Source organism: Mastomys coucha, unplaced genomic scaffold, assembly GCF_008632895.1.
Source record: "Mastomys coucha isolate ucsf_1 unplaced genomic scaffold, UCSF_Mcou_1 pScaffold20, whole genome shotgun sequence".
Classification (NCBI taxonomy): domain Eukaryota; kingdom Metazoa; phylum Chordata; class Mammalia; order Rodentia; family Muridae; genus Mastomys; species Mastomys coucha.
This window is the reverse complement of record NW_022196903.1, coordinates 134,998,548-135,020,248: the sequence shown is the minus strand read 5'-3', so window position 1 is coordinate 135,020,248 and position 21,701 is coordinate 134,998,548. Positions and strand designations below refer to the sequence as shown.

The following is a 21,701-nucleotide window of genomic DNA, read 5'->3' as shown; positions in this document are numbered from 1 at the left end:
AATGCGACCCCCATCAAAACACCAGTGACATTCTTCAGAGAAAGGGAAAAACTACACTAAGGTTTAGAAGCACAAATGCAGTTCTGAGAAGAAAGTGCAATGGGGAGATATCATACCATGTGATTGGAAGTTCTAGTATAGAGCCACGTAACAACACCACCAGAGCTTGACTACAAGGCTGATGAGTACATCAAAGGAATAGAACAGAGGATTCGCACAGCTCCTGATCCTTGATTTTTCTATAAAGATGCCAAAACCAAGCTTTGGAGAAAAAGAAAGTCCCATTAACAAATGGTGCTAGGGAAAACTAAATATTTTTCCATGTAGAAAAATAAAACTGAAACCTTGTAGCTCACCAGTTACAAAAACATATTGAAAATGGATCAAATATACAGACATTTCCATAAGTGAGATACAAAGAAGGGAGAACGGTCATAGACTAGACATATAGAGCAGAATGACTTCAAGGTGCCATCAAATTTGAATGAGGGAGCAGGAGACACGGCTGTACAGTAAGAGCAACACTGCTTTTCCTGGGAACCTAGGTTCAATTCCTATCATCCTCATACTGACTTACCCCGGTTCCAGGGGATACAACGCCCTCTTCTGGTCCTCTTAGGCACTGTACACACATGGTACAAGTACATATACTTAGAAAAACATTTATACACATAAAATAAAATAAATACCTAAACAAATAAATCAAAAACAGGATATAAGAAACAGCATCTATGAACCCATACAGTGTGTTTGTGTGTGCACACACATGTGTGTGTGTGTCTGTGTGTATGTATGCGTGTGTGTGTGTGTGTGTGTGTGTGTGTGTGTAGGTGTGGGGGGTATTGTTATTGTTATTATAAAGAAGTAGCCTGGCCTTTTATTTCCCCACAGCTGTATTTCACAGCAGAGGGTACAGAAGGCAAATATATCCCAAGAACTACTATTAAAAGAACCCGGAAGAAATTTATACACGTTTTCATATTCAGCCAAGCCTTTTTTCAAAAGACATAAAAACTCAAGAAGTATTGATCCTGGGAGGATTTCTCAAGGCAGCTACTATGGACTGGAGAAGACAGGACAGAGCCCACAACATGTGCTTTGAAAGCTCATGAAGACTGAAGCAAGGACAGTGATTAGGGTGACAGAACAGAACATTTGTCCTCAGACAACAAAAACAGGCAGGAACTAATAATGGAAATTTGTGAGGGAGGAAAGAGGTAGGTCAAAGGTAGAGGAGGTTCAGTCAGATCTGTGACATCATTTGTAATCCCCGGAGTCAAAGGATATCTTTTATTGCTGGCAGATCAATTGATAGATGTTTGAGCACACTTAACAATAAAAGGCAAACAAGAAGAGAGATAGCACTATTGACTGAAGTGATCTGGAGGAAGAGAGGTAAGGAGTTGGAAACAGGTTACTGTTAACCTTGCTGAAAGTCCAACTAAGAGAAACTGACTTAAACACACATACACAAAGACACACACACACACACAAAGACACACATACACAAAGACACACACACATACACACACACACACACAAAGACACATACACACACACACATACACACATACACACACACACACACATACACACACATACACAAAGACACACACACACATACACACACACACACACACACACAAAGACACACACACACACACAAAGACACATACACACACACACACACACACACACACACAGACACACACACAGACACTAAAGCCCAAAATTCCTAGCAGACCATTTGGGGAGGTTCATGGAGGCACCATGATTTTTTTTGTAATAATACTACATTGTTATTTTCCCCTCTAGGACATAGATGGTTGCTAATAAGAGGTAAAATTGCTTCTGCTTGCATTTTAGCAGAATCAAAGCACTAGCTCTGGCTGTCTCATCACTCACTGGTTGGTCCTAGCTACACATTTCTAGTTTATTTTCTTTCCAGATCTACTTATGTATGTAAAGCTGTAAAAATTATTATTTTTTACACCTCAGCCTTGGAAGATATGGCCTTTTAGCAGTCTGCATAACCGAGAGGAAGGGACACAGGGCACCAGACAGTTATTTCAGGGTGAGACACTTGAATGATCATCTCTGTGGCGGGTGGAACCAGCGTCTCTCTCCAGGAAACACTATCGTCATCTGAAAGAACAGTTGTCAGCCAGTGGTTGATCTGACCCAGCATTTAGCAGGCATGTTTTTGAAAATAAGAAAACTGAATGTCCCTGTTCAAGAAGAACAATCGGCCAAAGCAAAATCTGAAATTGTGTAAAAGTGTCATCTCCTACTTTGGGCTTGACAGGTTGCTAACACTTCAGATATTTTTCTGATGAGACCACTGGTGACATTAATAAATGCCTTTCCTACTCCTTAATAAAATATGCCAATATTTTGGCAATCTGAATGTCAGTGAACCAACACTTTCCAAATGCCCACTTTGTGACTTTTACATAGGAACGTGAACATAAGAGATGCATCCAAAACTCAGAGTCCAGCCTTCTCTTAGCATCTCAGAACAGAGAGACTCCATCAATTGTGTTTAAGAAGTGAAAAAGCTGAAACTAAAGGGCCAACAACTGGCTGCACTTTAGTGAAATGTCAAAAAAAGGTGATTCACAATTGTTTGGCCAAAAAATAATAATAATACAATAAAAACTAAGAAACAATAGAGCCCACTGAAATCCACATTACAACTGTATCTGTGAACCAGGACCTTTTCCAAATACAACCGATCAAACAATCACGGTGATAGACGGCAAACAGAAGCACATTCATGGTGACAGCTTGGTCCTATTACGCCTGGCATCCAGAGGATTCTCAAATGCATAACAGAGATGCTGTCACTGTGAGTTATTTGCTTGAAATACATTATTTTTAAAATCTAAGTTTTAAATGTATAAATGGGTTTATTATAACTTGCAAATTAATAGATGTATATACTTAATATCTTAGTTTTGATTTCTAATTTTAAAGATCTATTTTAGATATGGTCCAAAATAACCTCGGAACTCTGGGTCTCTCAAAAACTTTTATCACTGTGGCCAAGTTAAAAGGCACACACACTGAAAAGGATAATCATAACAGTAAACTATGGGGGTTAAAATGATCCACAGTTGAAAATCCATTCTTGGAAAAATAACTTTAAAAATACAGAGTATATCTAAAAGCTTATGTACTTCTAGATGTATCACTGTGGTGGCCCACGGGGAAACCTCTCTGGCCTTCCTGGGTTCAGACAAGAATTACAACCTTGGGGCCGGAAAGGTGACTGTGGTCAAGAGTACTTATTGCTCTAGCAGAGGATTGGAGCTTGGTTTTTAGAACCCATGTCTAGAAGTTTACGATTTCCATGAATGGGAAAGTTCAATGTCAATTTGACTGATAGAGATTTAAGATAAAATTCTGTTTGCCATGCACATTTGATTTGTGGTTCACAACAGAATCTAAAAATAAATCAGGATTTTCTTGAGGGAAGTCATAGCAACAAAATGAGATACTGACTGGGGTCACATAGCACACACACATTTCATAAGCTTTTACTGAACCTTAGTACTTAGCGAATCCCATCTAGAAAACAGAAACGTCAGTGTTGTGGGCTTTAACATGCGATGCCTATGGGAAAAGAGCAGAGAGTAAAAACATGAAGGTGAACATTTGAAAACTAAATTTGAAACAGGTTTGCAAAATAACGGCTTTGTGGACCTGGAGAAGTCATTATTCTCTTTAGTACCAGATCCTCAGCTGTGAAAAGAATTTAATTCTGCTTTCAGATGTCAAAAGTCAACATTGTGTGGTCTTTAACAGGCTTGCAACAACACGTGGAGAAATTCAGATGTGACTAAATCTCTACCCAAAAATGTGATTTTAATATATGTGGGGTGTGTGTGTGTGTGTGTGTGTGTGTGTGTGTGTGTGTGTGTGTATGTGTGTGTATGTATGTGTGTGCGTGTATGTGTGTATGTGTGTGTGTGCGCGTATGTGTGTGTGCGTGTGTGTGTGTATGAGTGTATGTGTGTATGCGTATGTGTGTGTATGTGTGTGTATGTGTGTGTGCGTATGTGTGTGTGTGTATGTGTGTGTATGTGTGTACGTATGTGTGTATATGTGTGTGTATGTGTGTGTATGTGTGTGTATGTGTGTGTGTGTATGCGTGTGTGTATGTGTGTGCGTATGTGTGTGTATGTGTGTATGTATGTGTGTGTGTATGTGTGTGTATGTGTGTGTATGTGTGTGTGTGTTGTGTGTGTATGTGTGTGTGTTGTGTGTGTATGTGTGTGTGTGTATGTGTGTGTGTGTGTGTGTGTGTAAAGTCTTGGGCTAGACACAGCCCAGCTATTTGGACACGTGCCTGCCCAGCATGGGAGTAGCATAAGTTATACCTTTTCCAAGTCCACTTGCCATTATTTGTGTTGAGTCTGTAATTCTTAGTAACAAAAGATATTGCTAATGAGTTTAAAATAAACACTTGGGATATGGCAACAATCTCTAGAAGCCTAGATAAGATATATTCCTTTCAATATTTCTCACTTAGATATACCTGCATTGTGCAGTGGCTGCTGAGATCCAGGAAAAGACAAGAAGCAGAGGGAGTCAATGAATTAGTAAGTGAAGAAAACAGAAATTTTAAATTCTTCCTTTTTTGAGAATTGTTTAACTTGTGTCTGCCCACTGCCAGTATGTAAAAGAGGGCAGGGTTTGGGAGGGAAGCAGTGGACAGCATGAAAGACATGTTATGTACAAATGAACTGAGACTCTTGCTTTTCACAATCTCAAATTCAATATCACAAAATTAAAGAGAGAATTTTTTCACAACAGAGAAATGCTGTGTTCTCACATATGATTAATTGTTTTAAATAAGAACACTTTGAATTAGATACTAACACCTAAGCAAAGAGTCAAAAACAAAATTGGAATTTTATTCAGATTTATATTTTATATTGGGATTATATTTACATTTATATCTATATTCATATTTATTTCTGAACTTAGATTTCTCAGAAACTTTACTCAAGAAACATCCCAGATCCAAATGGCTTCACCTGAGAAGCCTTTCAGCCAGTTTAGGAAAATATTCCACCAATCTGACCTTGCTCCCAGCTCCTACCCCATATACACAAGAGAACAGAGAACACGCCAAATGCCCTTTGCAGCTTCTGGGTAGAATATTGTTAACTACATGCCTTTAAAAACTCTGAGAGAAAGACAAGGACGAAAATGCTTAGAGATGTGGACACCCATTCCTACAATAAATAAAATAAATGTTAACAAAGTTTATTGAGAGAGGAAATGGCAAGAGGGAGGATGGCAAGTGGATTTGGAGTGGGGAGGGGTAGAAAGAGGACAGGGGAGGGGAGAGGAAAGGAGAGAGGGAAAGGGAAGGGGCGGGGAGAGAAGAAGTAAAGAAGAAAGGAGAAAGGAAGAAAGCAGGAGAGAGGTGAGGGAGAAAGGGAGAGAAGAAAGGAGAGAGATGGGGGAAGGAGAGAATTAGGGATGAAGAGGAAAGAAGGAGATAAAAATGTCCCACTGACAGGAATAAGTAGGTGGTTTCTCTGGGGACTGTGATCAGTAACCATACCAAATTATACCTTCATCGACATGGTTAGTCTTGGGGCAGTAATATGTAACGAAATGAATTATTTATTGACCCGATCATCTAGTAAAATCACACCCCAGCCCAGTATGTCTCAATCGACTTTCTTTTTTTTTTGTTGTTGTTTTTTTTTTGTTTTGTTTTTTGTTTTGTTTTGTTTTGTTTTTCAAGACAGAGATTCTCTGTATAGCTCTGGCTGTCCTGGGACTCACTCTGTAGACCAGGCTGGCCTCGAACTCAGAAATCTGCCTGCCTCTGCCTCCCAAGTGCTGGGATTAAAGGCGTGCACCGCCGCCGCCTGGCTTCTCAATCGACTCTCAACAACTTTTCCAGTAGCTTCAAATGCAACCCACAAATCCAGTCTCTCTGCCACCCCAACTCCCACCTTTCCTCCCTTCACAGCTTGTTCATGGTCTGCCATGACAGCCAGCCATTCCCCTTATGTATAACCCTATTTTTAAAAATCCACCATCATTTCATCACCTGAGAAAACCCTAACTCTAGTGTACATTCATCTCTACACACCACAATTGCCCGAACCTGCTATCTTGCTGTTGAATCTCACTTGAGTTTAATAATTATACACCTTGGGAAAACATCCAGAACACTCACCACCCTCCCTCCTCAGGGGACCGTCCTCTTCTCTGTGGTGATGGTTTTCCACGTGTGGTAATTCTCCCTTTCTCCAGCCTCACATCAATGCACACATCTCCAGATGTGATTCTCCATCATCCAGTGCTAAATGAAGCAACCTGAGGGAGGACATCCTCATCTTCTCTCACCAATTTCACCAAGATTTGCAAGACCCAAGTTCATAATTCTTTGGACATTACCAGCTTGAACATCATTGTGGCGGTGGAATATCCCATTTGGAAATAGGATGATTCAAAGACCTACCAGCAAGAGCAGTAGTATCACCTAGGAAGTGGCACCGAGCACAAATCCCAGGTCAAGTGTGTTGGGAGTCAGAGAAGATGGAGCCAGCCATCTGCACATGAACGGAGCTTTGCCAGCCATCTGTGCATGAATGGAGCTTTCCAGGTGATTCTGATGTATGCTCAAGTTTGAGATGAGCCTCTGGAAGTTGATGATCTAACCGTGCCTTATATCTTGATCAAAACACAAGGAACAAGGGCTAGAGGTGGTTCAGCTGCTAACTGTACTTGTTGGCAAAGGACCTGAATTTGGTTCCCAGCAGCAACTTTGGCCAGGTAACAACCACATGCAAGTCTACCACAAAGAAATCAGATACTCTCTTCTGGCTTTCATGGGCATCTGTACACACTTACATAAAGAAAATAAACTGTAAAAATAAAACAGATGCCACTAGAGGCAAAGCATACCTTCAATCCCAGCACGTGGGAAGCAGATGGATCTCTGCAAATTCAAGGCCAGCCTGGTCTACAAACTGAGTTCCAGAACAGCCAGGGCTATATACAGAGAGACCCTGTTTCACAAAACTAAAACAAAACACAAGAACAGAGGGGCGTACAAGATGGAGATTTAGGTGTGTGTAGCTTTCCTGTATGCAAACTCATGAAGTCTATGCAGGCATAAAAAAAAAAAAAAATAGGGAACGACACACTGCTTTAGCTTCCATTGCTATGGCATATAGGGTAGTTTGGCCTGAAGCTGTTCTCATTTCTTGTTTTCTGACATTATTTTCTCTATTTGTCTAGTCTAATAATGCTACCTTCCACTGATCAAATATTCCAAGTCACATGACACTTCTGAGAAGCCAGTCATTTTTTGCCAAATTTTGGTGATGGGCTAAAAACCAATGAAAACTAAATGTGCACATAAAAGGCAATGGCTTTTAAACCTCTGGTGTCCAAGATACCAACCTTTGAAGGTAATTGGAAACATTATAGTCTCTGTTACTACAGCCCAGAGTGGAGTTCTGTGCACTTAAATTGGGCTTTTAGGATTCCATTAGATGTTAATTTACACTTGAAACATCTAGGGCATTTAGTGTTATAAACTTTGAGGCCAAGAAAATGTTCTTACTATTTATATGTTATGAGAAAGTAAGTCAAAATGGTAATAAAAAGGAAATATTCTGTTTATGTATTCTGCAGATTATATATAGCATTACAACTTGATAGTTTGCCCAGAGTTTCAGAGCCTTGGATGCATAGATCAAAGGTGCCCTGTGCACACCATCCCGTTTTGTGCATATCCTTTTAGACACCCAATTTCCCCTGAGCGAGGGGAGGCTGCCCTGCTTCCACGATTTCTTTTCGGCAGTATGTGTATCCCTGGATCGGAGAGTTCCACACTTGATTCCAGCTTCTCATGAGCTGTCAAAGGACAGACAGGCTCAGTCTTTAGAAGACTGAGCTCAGGCACCAGTTTAGAAGTCAGTGACTAACCCTGAACTCATACTGCCCTTTCGAAGTGCAGAGGACAGGACAGAGCAAGACTGGAACTGACAGGTCCTACTGGCCCTCCATATGCAGCCAGCCACTTTAGAGGATTCAGCCCCTTGCAGTTCTAGACTCCTTACCTCTGTCTTCAGTGTTGGACTCTGACCTGGGTAATTCCCATTTCCCATGAGCTGAGCCACTTCTCCACAATAGAGGACTGTTGTACTCTGGCTCACTTTGCATTAAGCAAGCTCATACATTCCAGGATTGTGCTGGCTTTTAGAACCCACAACACTGTACTTGTGTACAAATCCACACTCACATACACACAAATAAAAATAATGTTTTAAAAGGGATGACTAGAGGGACGAACCAACACATACTGCAGAAAACTGGACCTTGGGTCTGCATCAGGCAGTTTACCATGCCTGTAACTCCAGCTACAGGGGACCTGATCCTCTCTCTCTCTCTCTCTCTCTCTCTCTCTCTCTCTCTCTCTCTCTCTCTCTCTCTCTCTCTCTCTCTCTCATTACTGAATCATGACTCATTAACAAAACAAAACAGCAACCTCCTCCTAATAGCTAGTACTTCTGCACTGAGAAGCTGTATGGTGGAGCCACACTGTTCTGTACAAATGAATTGATTTTTGCTTTTCATGATCTCAGAGTCAAAGAACATAAAATTAAAGGTAGAGTATTTTTATTATAGTTTCCCTCTAAACTACCACTGTTTCCTCATATTTAAATTCAATACCTAGGCTTAAAGATTGGGTGTGGATATATTTTAAAGCCTGGAGTCGCTAAGTGCTGGGAACAGGTGTCTGCTAAGAAGCTCACAAGCCCTTTAGTGAAGGCCGGTAATGATGGCTTTGTTTCCACAGATGGTGCTGGGTCATTAGAGTGGAAATATGCCAATAAGTTTACCAGGGACATTTCCACTTAACAGAGGAACCTGTGCACAGCCTGATATTTTACTATGTTAGTCTGTGATCATTGATCTCGGCTCTCACTCCCTCGTCGTCTAGCCTGGCCTGACCACATCCACTATTCCCCTTGTCTCCAAAACTTGTTATCCTGAGAGCGTACCCTAGCATCATAGAAAGAGTTCCTTGAAAAAAAAAAGTATTTTTTTCACCTTCTATTTGCTTTATTTACTCTAATTATTACTTGCTCTAATATTTGTTTTCATAAGGCAGACAATGGACATTAGTGGATCGAAATGGGTAGGAAACATCTATAACATGAACTGTACACAAACTCTGTTCCCTGCCTGACCACAGGGAAGTCACTCACCTTTACTCTGCACCAACCACCTGCTAAAGATGATAATAGACTTCCTATGAATCGTCAGTGTTGGAGTGAAAAGAAGTGTTAATACAGACTATCATCTGTTTGAGGGGGATATAAAACAAGATGCTGCTATTTTCCTGATAGTGCAAGAGTTACAGCTTACTAAGGTCAATAATGTCAAGTTTAAAGATTCAGAGGCATGGGAGCAGTTAGTTCCTTGACTGACTCAGTGATCTTGAGCAAATGACACTTGAGTTTCTTTGGCTCCCTTTTAAAGTCTAGAATACCTCTTATGATTTACCAAACACCTTTCTTTCCACAGCAAAAGCAAGTCCCACCCCCTTCTGTCGCCAACATCCCAGCCCTGAAGATGTTGGTAGATGACTTGCTGTTTTTCAGACAGATGTTTCCATCTGAAACTCTGAGCTTGGATTAAGTGAAATGGTGGATTCATTTTGCCAGTGAGAACTGAAATAGTGATCCCTTGGTCCGAATGGGATTCTGGAAGTTTCTAACAGCTATTCCCGATGTCATTACTGTATAGATGAAATGCTAGTCCAGGAATTTGATTGGTTATGGGTAATGTCTATCTTAACATCTCTGAAGACCTGGGGAATTAATGGGTTATTGGAGTGGAAATATGCCAATAAGTTTACCAGGTCTGAATCTTCCAGTCAGAGTGTTGTGTTACAAAGCAGCTCGTGTCGGGACAGATCACACCATACCAGCACAGTTCCACGAGAAGAGATTTATTGGGGGGAGCGAGAAAGAGAAAAAGAAGGAAAAAGAAGGGGCGAGTGGTAGGGGTCTCTGCATTTATTCAGGATGTGACAAGCACCAACGCGCACAGAGATGCATAGGTGAGGCACATAGGAGTGTGGTGGTTGCCATAGCAACAGACTCAAGAGGGTGGCGACTGTAAAGCCTTTCTAATGCCAACAGAGTTGCACTTATCACCTGAGCCCTGAATATACCTCAACAAGGTAGATTTGATGGTTACTGGAACTTTAAACGATTAGTTAAGCCCCCCAAAATCTGGAGCAACCCAGAGGGCTGCTCCAGTGTGTAGAGTAGCAGAGGGCATGCTTACACTAAGGACTCGAAGCCATCTGGTCTCTACTCTCAAGAAAAGCCATCCTCTCTTATGGAAGTGTTGTTGCCTGGGCTAGAAAGATGGCAAAAGCTTGGTGTACAAGCACAATGACCTGTGCTAGGAATGCCAGCGCCCAGGTAAAAAGGCAGCTCAGTGCACATCTATAACCCTTACATTGAGAGGCAGGCAGAGATAGGTCTCTGGCATTCACTGGCCAGCCAATTGAGTCAAATCTGTGTATTACAGGTTCAGTAGTATACCCTGTCTCGAAAATTAAGGTGGAGACTGGAGCGATGGCTCAGTGGTTATGAGTGCTTGCTCTTGCAGACGACCTGGGACTGGTTTCTAGGACTTACATAGCAGCTCACGACTGTCTGTAAAACAGCACCAACAAGTGAGGTCAAAACTCCACTCTCAGATATGAAACCTTTGGGGTAACACTTTATAACCAACCAAGACAAGCCCCTCCACCACCTCTCTAAATCTCTCTGGGGTATAGTTACAACTTCATATTGTATGAATCCTGAATTTTACCACTTACATAGTGTAGTTCTGATGCCTTTAAAAGATTTTCACTTATTCATTCATGTATAAGTGTACATGTGGGTCATGTATGTACATCAAAGTCAAGTTATCAAGCTTGCCAAGTTCCTTCACCCACCTCACCAGTCCTACTCTGACTGCCTTTGTCTGCACTCATATTTTGAGTAAATATTCTTGGTTTTGTGTATTCCTGAGTGGTGGACCATGAGGATGTTCAGTGCTGACAGCTTGTCAAAACATCCTCATTTATCTATGAAATACAATCACTTACTTAACATACAGAATAGCTAAGTATCTGTGGGTTTTTTTTTTCCTTAAGTTCAGAAAGGACTTCATTAAAATTCAGTAACCTTGTGCTTCTGTTGCGGACCCAGCCACATATTTTAGTGTAACTTGTTATAAGAAAGTGTTTAGTTGGCGTCAGTCCTTTTTTCTACCTCCATGAAGGTTCTTTTAAATTGCAATATGTCTGTTTGGGCATTTCCAACACATTTTTTGTACACGTAGAAATTTCCTTCCTACATGTGTTCTGTAGTGTATTATACATTGAAGGCTAATGGTCCTCGCCTGCCACTGAGTTGAGGACTTAATCTTTTCATTAGCACTGGATGAATGCCCTTGATTGGGATTTGCTTATGGTACATATTTGAAGTCAAATATTTCCTCTTTGTCTTTTATATCAATGTGATCAAACAGAAGATTGCTGATTAATTAGTTCAACAAACATTGCCTTATCCCGCCCCCCACACACACACACACTCTTAAATACTCTTCATTCCAAGTGTCAAGAACATAAATAACAATGAAGAACAAGGTAATGGTTGGGGCTGTAATCCAGTGACAGAACATTTTGTCTATCATACATGAGGTCAAGGGTTCAATCTATAGAACCGAAAAGAAGACAACTCAAAGATTCCCCATCCCCAGAGAGAGAACCTTCCTTCTTTCTTTAAAAAAAAAAGTTATTATATGTTGATTTCTTTATTTTGTGTACAGGTTGTGTATGGGAAGAGCATATGAAGTCAGAAGACAACTTCTAAGAATACATTCTGTCCTTCCACCACTGGGTCCTAGAAATGGAAATGCAAGTCCAAAAGGCTTGGTGGCAGCCACCTTTACCTACCGAACCATCCTGCTAGCCCTGTAGCCCTTCTTCACCGTAAACACTTTTCAAAGAAATACAACTTTCTACCAGCAAATTTTAGTTGTATGCTATCTTCCTCAACCCTCTTTTTCTTTTTCTTTCTTTCTTTTTTTTTTTTTTTTTTTTTTTTTTTTTTTTTTTTTTTTTTTTTTTTTTTTTTTTTTTTTTTTTTGTATTTTTGTTTTTTTGGGTTTTTTTTTTTTGAGACAGGGTTTCTCTGTGTAGCCCTGTCTGTCCTGGAACTCACTCTGTAGACCAGGCTGGCCTCAAACTCAGAAATCCGCCTGCCTCTGCCTCCCAAGTGCTGGGATTAAAGGCATGTGCCACCACTGCCCGGCTTTCTTCAACCCTCTTAAAGCAAAAGTTTCAATTCTTTCTGAGTACTATTTATTAAAAGAAGATATATCTCAAAATTGTGATAATGGCATTACTAAATTTTCCCAATCCTTTCTTTAAAATTATGGGCACTACTGTTAGCATCAGGGCATCCAAAGCCTGTGGCGTAGCATGGGCAGCTCTCACAGACCTATTGCCAGGGCAACAGCACCCCGTATTCCCAGAATCCCATTCCTGGAAATCACCTCCCACCTTTACCTCCAGCCACTAAGTCAGAACCCACATATACATATACATACATACATACATGCATATACATACATACATACATACACATACATACATACATATACATACATACATATGTCAGGACCCACATATACATACATATATATACATACATACATACATATCTACACATACATACATATACATACATACATACATACATATACATACATATATACATACATATACACACATACATACATACATACATACATCAGAACCCACATATACATATATATACATACATACATACATATACATACATACATACATACGTCAGAACCCACATATACATACATATACATACATACACACACACACACACACATATATATGTATATATATATATACATATATACATATATATGTATATATATGTATATATATATATGGAACGTTCCTCCATCTCACTCTCACTCTCCCTCCTCTCTCTCTGCTACTTCCCCCTCTCTCCCTCTCAATTAAACCTCTTACACATGGAACTGTTTGGGCCTAGTGTGTGGTATGTTCGGATGCAACCCACCATTCTAACACATCATTTGGTGCTGAAGCCCGGGATTGGTGGTTCTGTCAGCAGCTGCTGCACTGCCCTGCAGCAGGGCGGGCAGAGGTCACAACCACATGGATCGGTCACAGCACCAGCAACCACGGTTGCCATGAGTAAGCAAGTTCGCGGCCCCCTCAGCTGGTGGCTACAAGAATCGCAGACTTTCACCACGGAAGCTGCTGCTGCTCACTGAAGACACCACCACCAAGTTAACCAGAGCCACAGCCACGCACCACGGGACATACGAACTTCTACCACGTGAGCTGTGCCCCACCTGGTCTATCAGGTGGGGTTAGCCTCTGCTCAGGCCCACACCTACCCATTCAGTTTCACGGTTTCTATTTACCATTCTGCTATAATTCTTGTACAGACACCAGCAAATTAATTGGTAGGATCAGTCAAGGGGAGGACCTCCAGCTTCCCAGATATGGCCTGGCCAGCCTTCTCTGGGAACTACAGGGTTTACAGTCATGCCTCCCAGTTGACATGTGTCTTAGGACTTCTGCCATTGGTTGCCCCTCCCTTGAAAGCAATTCTCATTCCCCAATTATTCCAGGCTCTTGCAGCCAAAAAATCCTTAGATGGATTGCTTTCTATAGCAGGGTAGGTTGCTTTCTATAGCAGACCCAGGGTCTGCTGGGTAGCCACTAGGGGTTCTCGTGATGACTTGAACCACTGGCTTTGGCTGATATTTCTTGGTTTTTGGATGGTTCTCAGGACGAATAGCCCAACTACACGCCAATGGGTGTCAGAATGTCTTTGACTGTGCCTCCAGGCACCCCACTGGGATGTCTCCTGGAAAATCTCAAATCTTTGAAGCTAACGCCTGACTTGAAGGCATCAAAACTAATATATCTCTGTAATAAGATCTGGATTAAATATCAACTAGATGGGAGTTCAAAATGGCCAATTAATGGCACCCTAGATCCAACAATTTAAGGGATCTTAACACATACTGCCAGTGAACTAGTAAATGGAAGGAGGTTTCGTATGTCCAAGCGTTTATCTATCTCCATTCCAATCCCTCCTGTGCTCTTCTTGTTCCCCAACCCAACTTCTCTCAGCCATGAAATCTACACAACCTCTGCTAGATGACACTACAATGCTAGATTCAGCTAATGAACTCCCCCTTTTCACCACCAAAAACTCAAACTGCTGCCTTAGTTTCTCTTCCTCACCAGGATGCCCCAGAGCCTGCTATCTCTACCTCTCCAGACCCCTTCCCTTCTTCTGTGCCAGCTGTGGGCCGCTCCAAAGGCCCCACATTGGCAGCTACCTTCACTCCTCCTGTCACCCACTCTAAGGCTACATCGAAACCTCCAAGTCCTTCCTCCCCAGAGACACCTGACCCAGCAACAGTCCTACCTCTAAGGGAAGTTGCTGGAGTAGATGGGCTCATCAGAGTACATGTTCCATTCTCACTTAGTGAACTTTCCCAAATAGAAAACAGGCTGGGGTCCTATACTTCTAACTCTTCCAAGTTTATTAAAGAGTTCCAATATATCACTCAACTTACAGCTTGACTTTACATGATGTTCATATGATTCTTACTAATAACTTACTTCCTGAGGAACACAGACGAGTCTAGGAAGAGGCAAAAGTGCATGCCCATGGAATTCACCAAACAGATGGCACATACTCAATTGGTTCTGAGACAGTGCAGGACCAGGATCCCCAGTGGAATTACAATTCTGCAAGTGGTATTTTAGCCAGGGAGAAGTTCATTACATGCCTTCTGTCTGGTCTTCGAAAAGCAGCCTTAAAGCCAGTAAATTTTTAATAACTCCAAGAGGTTGTCCAGGACAAGCAGGAGAATCCATCTCAATTTTTAGAACTCCTTATGAAGGCTTTATTACAGCTTATCAATCTGGACCCTGAAAATCCAGAAGATAAGCAACTTCTGATGGCCTACTTCTTTTCCCAGAGCTACCCTGACATAAGAGATAAACTTAAAAAACTGGAGAGGGGACCCCTAAGTACACAGGTAGAAGTCTTAGCGCTGGCCTTCAAAGTGTACCATGGGAAAGATGATAAAGTCCGCAAACAAAAATACCATATGCTGGCGAAGGCTGTCTGACCATCCCCAGCCACTACCCTAGACTCATGGTCTCCTAAGGATACAAATGTGGTAAACAAGGTCATTAGGCAAAAACCTGCCCTAACTTCCTCAAGCCAAGGGGCCATGCCCTAGGTGCCATCAAGAGGGACATTGGGCTGTTGATTGCCCTCATTTTATGCAGAACAGAGGGACATAACTCCCAGATAACCCTCCAACTGATCTCCTAGGCTTGGCTATGGCCGACTGAGGAGGCCTGAGCTCCCCTGTCCCGACCACTGCCATCACTAGCAGGGAGCCCTGGGCAGATATCGTGGTATGTGGGTGGCCCATCTCCTTCCTCTTGGACACTGGATCCACTTACTTGGTCCTGATGGAGTTTTGGGGACCCACTTCTCCTTCTTGTTTTCCTATTGTCAGGGTAGGAGGACAACCTTACTTCCCTCACCAGACCCCACCACTTAGTTGTATTTTTAGGGGTATACCTCTCACCCATTCCTTTTTGGTAGTGCCAACATGTCCTGTCCCCTTATTGGGAAGGGATCTTCTAGCTAGGCTGGGAGCCTCTATTTCCTTTGCTCCCCACATTCGTCTAAACCCAGGCTCACCAGCAGTTCCTCTGCTCCTTCTCCTAGCCAGGCAACCTACTAACACTACCATGTTATTTCCTTTACCAGATTTTCAGGTAGATCCCTTAGTCTGGGATGTCCAAAACCCCTCTGTTGCTAAACACCATTCTCCCATTGTCATCTAGCTTCTGGACTCTACCAGGTACATAACTCAAGCATTGTCTTCTTTTATTAAGACCCACCTACAGCCTACTCCTGAGGACTTAAGCTTCTTAAAATCTATCACTGCTTCTTGTAAAATATGTCAAAAGTATGACCCCAACTCAAGGTATCATAACACCCCTTTTCCTACCCATCAGGCTAGAGGTTCTCTTCCTGGAACTGACTGGCAACTTGACTTTACCCACATGCACACTGTCAGGCATGCCAAGTACCTCCTGGTCTTGGTGGTCATCTTCTTGGGGTGGGTAGAGGCATTTCCCACAACTAACAAAAGGGCTCAGACAGTCTCTGATCTCCTCCTCCAATAGATCATCCCCTGGTTTGGTGTCCCAGCCTCTCTCCAATCAGACAATGGTCCTGAATTTACTTCCCAAGTCTCTCAAACCTTATCTAAGGCCCTAGACATCCCCTGGCATTTTCACATTTCTTACCACCCTCAATCTTCAGGTAAGGTAAAAAGAACTAATCACTCTTTAAAAACCACTCTTGTTAAGCTGTCACAGGAACTTCACCTTGATTGGGTTAAGCCCCTACCTCTGGCTCTTTTTAGGTCTCTCCCCAAGAGACCTCTCCTCATCTCTCCCTTTGAACTCGTGTATGGACGTCCAGTCCTAACTCCTGGTCTTTTACCTAAATGCTCTCCCCTCCTAGACCATCTACTTACCCCATTATTTTGCCACCTCCGTTCTCTCCTATGGAACATTGATGACCACCATCTACCTCAGCCATACACTATCTCCTGTCTACTGCCTATCAACATTGGAGACCAACAGACCTGTTGCCATGTCTATGGCCATACCACCCTGAACACGCCCGATCTCCTCTGATCTCGGAAGCTAAGCAGGGTCGGGCCTGGTTAGTACTTGGATGGGAGACCACCTGGGAATACAGGGTGCTGTTTCCCTGGCAACAGGTCTGTGAGACCTGCCCATGCGATGCCACAGGCTTTGGATGCCCTGATGCTAACAACTACATATAAGCATTTCTCCATTATCTCAATTGTTTGGTAAAACTTATTTTTTCAGAAATAACAGAATTGTCCATAGTTTTACAACTAAAAATATAAATATGAAAAAATTTTAGAATCTAGGTTAGTGCCTTGGAAATTGGTCTCCTGAGTTGGGTGGAGATGACTCAGTAGTTAAGAGTAGGAACTGCTGCTGCAGAAGATCAACCCACATTCCATTCCCAGCATGCACACTGACTATTTTAGCTACTGGTAACTCCAGTTCCAGGTGATCAAAAGCCCTCTCTGGTCTCCACAGATACCTGCACTCACTTGTACATACCCACACAACCACACATTTACACATACTTTGAAATAAAATATTTTCTAAAATATAAATAGGTGCTCTAAGAAAATTCAGGTTTATATTTTTGTAGCAGAGCCTGCAAAATCTCCCCAAATCTCCATTCCCAGCTTTTTCCTCATAATTGAACCTTACCCTTGTGAGGTTCCCCTACATGTTCTGCTGACTAGAACACTAGTGAGTTCCTAGAGCTTAGTCAGCCTGATCATCCACGGAGTAAAAGCCACATGGAAACTTGCCCCAGCAGCCAGAGAATAGACCTCGGTGACTACAGAACCAGCAGGTCATCTCCAAATGAATGACACTCAATTCTGTTCACAGGAGAGGGAAATTGTCTATGTTAATACTCCATCATTTGGAAGTTCTAGAATCTTTTAGACAAACAGAAGACTTGTCGATGCATTGTCCATATTTAATTTCACCAAGCTAGCTATGTGTGCTGGACAAGTATATATTGCTCCCCATCCTGCTTGCTACACAAGATGATAAAGTTCCCTAGTGTGTACATGAATTGTCCAAACAACTAGAGACTTTCCTGAAAGATAAAAGCAGAGGCATCTGTTTGTTCACCGATGCTACACTGTAAACCAAGTCCCTCCTAGCCAGGACAATAAATGATTGATGAAAGTCAAACTATCTATGTGGAGTGAGTCAAAGCCATGCCGGTGGTACGGAAGGATACTCTGGTGCCTTCAGCAGATGTCAACCAAGCTGAGAAATCTGATAGGATTACAGCATCAGATTGGTCATATCAAATTCTTTGTAACATACGAACTGAAGGGGATGTTTTGTAAAAGAAAATATTCATTACATATGGCCTCTAAAAATGGATTTGTGGCTGGTGTTGCACAATATCTCTAAGTTATTAATGTAAGTGTTGAGATCTAGTCACTTCTTTCAGAGTTAATTTCACTTCCCTTCCCCCCTCCCTCTTACCCTATTTATTGTGTAAAATTATAAAGATGGCCAGCCAGGCATCTGTACACACCTCTTATCTTAGCACTTGAAATAGGAGGCAGACTGATTGCCGCAAGTTTGAGACCAGTATGACCTATGGAGTAGGAATCTATCTCAAAGAACCAGGAAAAGAAGAGAGAAGAGGAAGTGGAAGAGGAGGAGGAGGAGGACAAGGAGGAGGAGGACGACGACGAGGAGGAGGAGGAGGAGGAGGAGGAAGAGGAGGAGGAAGAACAAGCAAGCAAGAAAACCTCATCCAGATGCCCACTTTGCTTCTCAGTCAAGGTTCCATGCACCAAAAGTCAGTTCCATTAGTCGTGTCTAACAATCACATGACACTAAGTGTTTTTCTAAATTCCCATGGTTTCTATGACTGCTCATTTGCCTGGGAGCACTTCGGCAGAACAGTTAACATTTCTTGAACAGACACACAGTTTAATTGGTAACACTATACATTTATGAGCAAAACCAAGCCTTGTGCTAGAGACACCAAGTCTACCAAACAATAAATATGAGAGAACCAAACCATCAAGTTTTAAAGTTGATATCAGAAATGTTTTGCTGTCTTTAAATAAACAACTGAGACATACCAATGTTTGAACACACGTAAATAAAGAGCTAAGTACCTCAAAGTAAAACTAACATACAAATGACACAATGTTTATATTCCAGTGGATGGCAAGATAAGATTACAACAAAGCTCAGAATACATCTATATATAAGGAGGTTGGTTCCCCCAACAGTGATGAAGTATTTACACCATCTCTAAGCAAAGGCTGGGATAAAATAAAACACCCCCTCCCTGCAAGGGCTTTGAAGATCATTTTCATTAGTTGCAATTCTCTCTGGAACACTGAGGAAATCAGAGAAAGTATAAAAGCTTAGGATACTTAATAAATTAAAGTCACAGATTAAATTATCACTTATGATCACCAGCGATGTTAGCCTAAGAGTTCCTCAAGTGGAGTCACAGAGCATGGAGGGACACAAACCCCCTGAGACACGCCAGCTCTGAGCTACCTGTGAGAACTCTGCTTTCACTCGAAACCTCAAGAACTTTGAACATGCTGGGAAATTCACTCAAGTAACATCGCAACTGAAAACACGCTCAGGAATCTCTTTATCCCATAAATAGAAATCACATTTTGGGGATGATTCACTTTTTGTCACTTTAATTGACTTCTTAATAAATTCAGCACCCTTGTGCTTACAAGGAGAACTAGAGTTATCATACTTAAATAGCCTCACACCTGATGCACACATTAAGTAGATACCATGGTCCGCAGTTATATATATGTGTAATGTAGCTCCCAACTGCACAATGACTTTGGTTTGGCTTGGTTTGGTTTGGTTTGGTTTGGTTTGGTTTGGTTTGGCTTGGCTTGGTTTGGTTTGGTTTGGTTTGGTTCGGTTCGGTTCGGTTCGGTTTGGTTTGGTTTTGCTTGGGGGTAGGGTGCACCTTTGAGTGTGCACACAGAGAGAAACTACGCAGTGCAGTTATGAAGAGGTGAGCAGAGCTGTGGGGGCACTTCTGTTGGGAAAGTACTTAAGATGCAAGCATGAAGACGGGAGCCTGACCCCAGAATCTATGTAAGCAATTCAGTGGTGATAGCTTATGCTTGTCATCCAGCACTGCAGAGGCAGAATGAAGACTCCCTGTGGCTTTCCAGTCAGCCAGTCCAGCCTCTTTGTTGACATCTAGACTAGTGAGAGATCCTGTGCTAAACAAAGAAACAAGGTAGACCAAGGAATGACAGGAGTTTGGCCTTTGGCTATGCACATACATTCAGAGATACTCTTTCTCTCTCTCTCTCTCTCTCTCTCTCTCTCTCTCTCTCTCTCTCTCTCTCTCTCTCTCTCTCTCTCTCTCTCTCTCTCTCTCTCTCTCTCTTAAAAAAAATAGAGGAATCAAAATTCCCTCAATTTTAATCTGGATTTTGTGCCAACTTGCTCCCTCGAGTCATTCCCTCCCTTCATGTAAAGCAGTCTTTAAAACAGGAACAAGAATGTTTGCCTCATGCGGTCACTCCAGAAGTGATCGGCACACTCTGTCTCCACAGCAGAAGAACAAAAGCACAGGTTGAGCTACCCTTGCTTTTCTTTGTTTCCTTTCTCTTATGCCTTTGCAGTCTGAGGAAGGGAAACCTAGACATACCCCTGGCTGAAGATCGCACTTCTTCTCCCATTCCTCTTTCTCCTTTAGGTGTCCCCACAATCGACAGGAAACATAAGATACTAGAAAAGTCGTATCTAAGTCAGACGCTGTCACTTTATCCTCTTTGCAATAACTTGTTCTAATCAGCTCCAGGGACCATGAGTCAGGGGCTAAGAAGAATAAATATTCTAGTCCTACAGAGCTAAAAATGAACATCCACTTACAATCTCCAAAATAATATCCATATCATAGATGAAAAACAAAGGCTGGGTGGTTGAAACAGAAGGCATATTGCTATTTCTGAAACTACCTATCCAGGCAATGTTAGGCAATGCTCGTGCCAAGTAGACCTTGATACACATAGTAGTAGATTATTTATTAGGTATTCTGGTCTCAACTGTACACTTAGAGTTTGGCTGTATGTCCTCCTTTCCTAGCCATGCTGGGGGGAAGAACTGACGAAGATCTCTGGAGAGGTATTCACCATTTTGGGATACATGGTAGAATATTACTTGGCCACAGGAAGTAGTAAAGAGATCATGAGGCTAACAGAAATATAGCAAGAAAGGAATGACAAATGCGATGAGCGCTCGTTCACATGTCAAATCTAAAACAGCTACGTTTGTAAAAGCTGAAAAGAGAATGGTGATGGGCAAAGGCTGAGAGAGAGCCGTGTACAGGGAAGGATGGGAAAAGTATGTTAATGGGCTCAGTGCAGCGAGGAGCCTTAGCGCATCACTGCACAGAGGACAAGCAGAGTAGCAGAGGCTGGGGGTGATGGCCCAGTCAGCAGAGTGCTTACAAACCAAGCCAAGGGTGCAGACCTCATTTTGATCCTCAGAGCCCACAGAATGCTGAATCTGGAGGCATGTGATTGTAACCCGAGTGCTAGGGAAGCAGAGACTTGCAGACCCTAGACCACCCTAGGCTGCTTGGTGAGCTACAGGCCAACGAGAGCTCCTGTATCAAAACACAGGGCGGGAGGTATCTGAGAAGTGACAGGTCAGGTTTTTCCGTGGCTTTCATACTTACACACATACATGCATCCACTACACATATACACATGTATAAGCACACACGCTTGCAAATGCACCAAATGCCAGAACAATGGGTTGTGAAGGCTATCACAGACAGAAATGACAAATGTTTGAGGAAACAGATGTTGAATGTGATTTTATCATCATACAATGTATAAAAGAGTTAAAACTGCATGGCGTCCCATTAAAATATGTA

The 21,701-nt window shown here is 42.1% G+C and overlaps 1 non-coding gene across 1 annotated transcript; it reads left to right on the top strand.

Moving 5' to 3' along the window:
- The first annotated feature begins 16,831 nt into the window (after positions 1-16,831).
- LOC116100236 lies at positions 16,832-16,950 on the top strand. Its single transcript, XR_004122554.1, has one exon. It is a non-coding gene; the product is annotated as a 5S ribosomal RNA (ribosomal RNA).
- Positions 16,951-21,701: the final 4,751 nt, after the last annotated feature.